We start from the raw sequence: 5,714 nt of genomic DNA on the forward strand, positions 1-5,714 counted from the left end.
TCTCCCCTCTCCGTCTCCTCTCCCTCCTTCCCTCTTCTCTCTTTCTTCTCTCTCCCTCTCTCTTTCTTCTCTCTCCCTCTTCTGTCTCCCTCTGTCTCCCGTCTCCCTCTTCTGTCTCCCTCTCTCTTTCTTCTCTCTCCCTCTTTCTTCTGTCTCTGTCTATCTTTCTTCTGTCTCCTCTGTCTCCCCCTCTTCTCTCTGCTCTCTCCCTCCCCCCCCTCCCCTCTGTCTCCCTCAGTCCTTTTGAGATGTTTGCCTTGTCACTTATGTTATGAAAGATATTGTGGAGCTGTGATGATGGTGGTTTATAGTGGGTCTGTGTACAGTAAGAGGAGAGGCTTCTAAGATAGACGTTTGTTTGTTTTTCTATTCCCACAGTTTTTTTGTCAGATTTCTTTGGGGGGGGGGGGGTGGCGATTGTATTTAGCTGCCAGAACATTTTCATATTAAAAACAGTTGTTTGTGTTCAGTGGAGAACCAGGAAAAATAACAGGGTCTGTATTCCTGTATTAGTAACTATAGCAGTAATCAGTATTAGTCACTCTTAATCTAACTATAATGCCTACTCCAATATTCAGTTCAAGTATTTGCCAAATCTCAACAATGGTTTGTGAGACCTCAACAATACACAACCTCTAGTAATATATTAGTGTCATTTCAGAGGATAACAATATGACGTCCAGTTCATTTGAACGAATTCATATTTTGCCAAATGAGTGAACTTCGCCAGGTCTGCGTCCCAAATGGCATCTGATTCCCATAAATCCTCTGGCCAAAAGTAGTGCACTATGTAAGGAATAATAGGGTGCCAAAAGTAGTGCACTATGTAGGGAATAATAGGGTGCCGTTTGGGATGGTGTCTATTGGTTCCATGACGAGGGTTTACTCCCTCTAACAATGTGAGATCTTATATTGGTTTACAATGGCCATTGTTCCGTATATTACTGGTGCTTTTGAGGCAATATCTTCATATAATTGATGTTTATTCCAGACTATTTACTCTGCTTCCCAAACCATGCATGAACAAACCACTCCTCATCAGTGTGATAGTACGGCATATGGCTGGTTACAGGTGTGTTTCAGACCCGAGTCAACTAGTCTGTATAGTCACTTCAGGGCTACATTCGGGGTGGCATCCACAGCAGCTGTGTTTTAAAAAACGATGACAAAATCTTATGTTCAACAGATACTGTCTACAGTTTGATATGTGAGGGAGGGGGGCAAATCGCTTTGTTAAAGAGCAAAACCTTGCGGTTCTGAATGCAACCCGGTCACGAGGCTCCCACAGACCTTGCTGAACGATGTGCCAAAGAGCTGATGAAATGTTTTATGGTGATACTCTGCTGTCTCAGGCTAGGTAGACCATCTCTCAGGCTAGCTAGACCATCTCTCAGGCTAGATACAAGCACAGCATGTCTTGTGCATATTTGTCAATCCCTCATTTTAAAAATCTATATGACAGTGACATTTAAGGAATAGTGAATGATGTGATCTGCTGGAAGATTCACTCAAATGCACATGATGTTAAACTCTGGACTACAGACATATCAGTGTAGCAAAAGCCTACTCGTGGCGGTACCGTCAGACAAAACCAACTCTGGATAATAGCAGTACCTTTAAAAAAATAAAAAATAAAGTGATGTATACACAGAAACAATAGAGAAATTGATAGTTTCAATGCCGTTTATTCCAGAGTTTGTCCGAAAATAAAATAGAAGTATATAATTTTTTGAAAAAATGTTTTAAATAATTATTGTGAACATTCCGTTTGGTTGATAAAAGTATCGTCCTTGGTTCATCGCATTATGTGGTTTTTGTAAGGTGTTTTTAAATGTTTTAAGTATGGAAAAATATATATATCTACAGTATTGACTTAATATGGTTCTATATATATAAGTCTTTTCAAAGAGAATCCTGCTATAGAAGTTCTTTCAGATAGTAGGAAGCGATGGATGTTTCTGTGTATTTCAGTAGTTGAACGTATCATCGACAGATCTAGGCCGTGATTCAATCTAAGCCGTGTTATAGAGCCAGTGGCATTGGACTGACAATGCACCTTTTTTTAGATTTTTTATTTTTTTTTAGCAATTTCTCTGACGTTCCACCGAGATCACATTAAAACACTGCACACGTTGGCTCAAGTGTAAAGGACGTTAAAGTGTGCTGCTCTATAACACGCCTCGGATTGAATCACGGTCTCACCATCTGTTGTTCATTGCTTGGTGTTTCTCATATGTAAAACATTGAATGCTATGTTTGGGAAAATACAACATGGAAAAAGCACAATATTGTGCTTGATGGTTGATCTGAGATACTGCACATTTCTAATTCTCAGTATTTCAAACTTAAAGTCCTATACATTTATTTAAGCACATTCATTAATCAAATAGATGAATGTAACTTTAAAAAGCAACAATTAGCGAGAGATAAGCACAATGGATTCTAATAGCTGAATATTTTTCAACCATGCGTGTCTCTTCACCTTAGTCTTTAACTTGATGTATTAAACCCCAAGAACAAACCTTAATTATTACAAAATACAATTATTAGACTGAAGGCCATTTATTGTTATTTACCTATCTGCCAAATCAATCTGCTTTAATGTCAATCTAGCCAAAGTGATACAAATCCACTGGAAGGAATAAGTCATGACAGTTTACTGTAATATAAATGAAATGGGTATTTTTAAGAAAGGGTATTATGAAATACTGTTAATAATAGTAGTTCATTGTTTTTTTTGCGATAAATTTGGGATGTTGTAATGTCTAGACAAAACTGGATGAAATAAAACAAATGAAATCTCAAAAGAGTTGTACTGTGTTTTTTATTAGTAAAACTAAGATAATTGGTCGCGTACAGATTTGCAGATTTAAATAAAGGTGAAATATAATAAATAAAAACAGTGCAGTAATATCTAGCAACACAACAATACATCATCCATACGTTAATATCTAGCAACACAACAATACGTCATCCATACGTTAATATCTAGCAACACAACAATACATCATCCATACGTTAATATCTAGCAACACAACAATACGTCATCCATACGTTAATATCTAGCAACACAATAACAATACATCATCCATACGTTAATATCTAGCAACACAACAATACATCATCCATACGTTAATATCTAGCAACACAACAATACGTCATCCATACGTTAATATCTAGCAACACAATAACAATACATCATCCATACGTTAATATCTAGCAACACAACAATACATCATCCATACGTTAATATCTAGCAACACAACAATACATCATCCATACGTTAATATCTAGCAACACAACAATACATCATCCATACGTTAATATCTAGCAACACAACAATACATCATCCATACGTTAATATCTAGCAACACAACAATACATCATCCATACGTTAATATCTAGCAACACAACAATACGTCATCCATACGTTAATATCTAGCAACACAACAATACGTCATCCATACGTTAATATCTAGCAACACAACAATACGTCATCCATACGTTAATATCTAGCAACACAACAATACGTCATCCATACGTTAATATCTAGCAACACAACAATACGTCATCCATACGTTAATATCTAGCAACACAACAATACGTCATCCATACGTTAATATCTAGCAACACAACAATACATCATCCATACGTTAATATCTAGCAACACAACAATACGTCATCCATACGTTAATATCTAGCAACACAATAACAATACATCATCCATACGTTAATATCTAGCAACACAATAACAATACATCATCCATACGTTAATATCTAGCAACACAACAATACGTCATCCATACGTTAATATCTAGCAACACAACAATACGTCATCCATACGTTAATATCTAGCAACACAACAATACGTCATCCATACGTTAATATCTAGCAACACAACAATACGTCATCCATACGTTAATATCTAGCAACACAACAATACGTCATCCATACGTTAATATCTAGCAACACAACAATACGTCATCCATACGTTAATATCTAGCAACACAACAATACGTCATCCATACGTTAATATCTAGCAACACAACAATACATCATCCATACGTTAATATCTAGCAACACAATAACAATACATCATCCATACGTTAATATCTAGCAACACAATAACAATACATCATCCATACGTTAATATCTAGCAACACAATAACAATACATCATCCATACGTTAATATCTAGCAACACATCATCCATACGTTAATATCTAGCAACACAATAACAATACATCATCCATACGTTAATATCTAGCAACACAATAACAATACATCATCCACACGTTAATATCTAGCAACACATCATCCCTACGTTAATATCTAGCAACACAATAACAATACATCATCCATACGTTAATATCTAGCAACACAATAACAATACATCATCCACACGTTAATATCTAGCAACACAACAATACGTCATCCATACGTTAATATCTAGCAACACAACAATACATCATCCATACGTTAATATCTAGCAACACAACAATACGTCATCCATACGTTAATATCTAGCAACACAACAATACATCATCCATACGTTAATATCTAGCAACACAACAATACATCATCCACACGTTAATATCTAGCAACACAACAATACGTCATCCATACGTTAATATCTAGCAACACAATAACAATACATCATCCATACCTTAATATCTAGCAACACAATAACAATACATCATCCATACGTTAATATCTAGCAACACAATAACAATACATCATCCATACGTTAATATCTAGCAACACAATAACAATACATCATCCATACGTTAATATCTAGCAACACATCATCCATACGTTAATATCTAGCAACACAATAACAATACATCATCCATACGTTAATATCTAGCAACACAATAACAATACATCATCCATACGTTAATATCTAGCAACACAACAATACGTCATCCATACGTTAATATCTAGCAACACAATAACAATACATCATCCATACGTTAATATCTAGCAACACAATAACAATACGTCATCCATACGTTAATATCTAGCAACACAACAATACGTCATCCATACGTTAATATCTAGCAACACAATAACAATACGTCATCCATACGTTAATATCTAGCAACACAATAACAATACATCATCCATACGTTAATATCTAGCAACACATCATCCATACGTTAATATCTAGCAACACAATAACAATACATCATCCACACGTTAATATCTAGCAACACAATAACAATACATCATCCACACGTTAATATCTAGCAACACAATAACAATACATCATCCATACGTTAATATCTAGCAACACAATAACAACACATCATCCACACGTTAATATCTAGCAACACATCATCCCTACGTTAATATCTAGCAACACAATAACAATACATCATCCACACGTTAATATCTAGCAACACAATAACAATACATCATCCATACGTTAATATCTAGCGACACAATAACAATACATCATCCACACGTTAATATCTAGCAACACATCATCCATACGTTAATATCTAGCAACACAATAACAATACATCATCCATACGTTAATATCTAGCAACACAATAACAATACATCATCCACACGTTAATATCTAGCAACACATCATCCCTACGTTAATATCTAGCAACACTAACAATACATCATCCATACGTTAATATCTAGCAACACAATAACAATACACACAGAGTACAACAAATAAAATAAACATGAAATGAAGAAATA

Source organism: Salvelinus namaycush, chromosome 17 (genome assembly GCF_016432855.1).
Source record: "Salvelinus namaycush isolate Seneca chromosome 17, SaNama_1.0, whole genome shotgun sequence".
In the NCBI taxonomy this organism is placed as follows: Eukaryota; Metazoa; Chordata; class Actinopteri; order Salmoniformes; family Salmonidae; genus Salvelinus; species Salvelinus namaycush.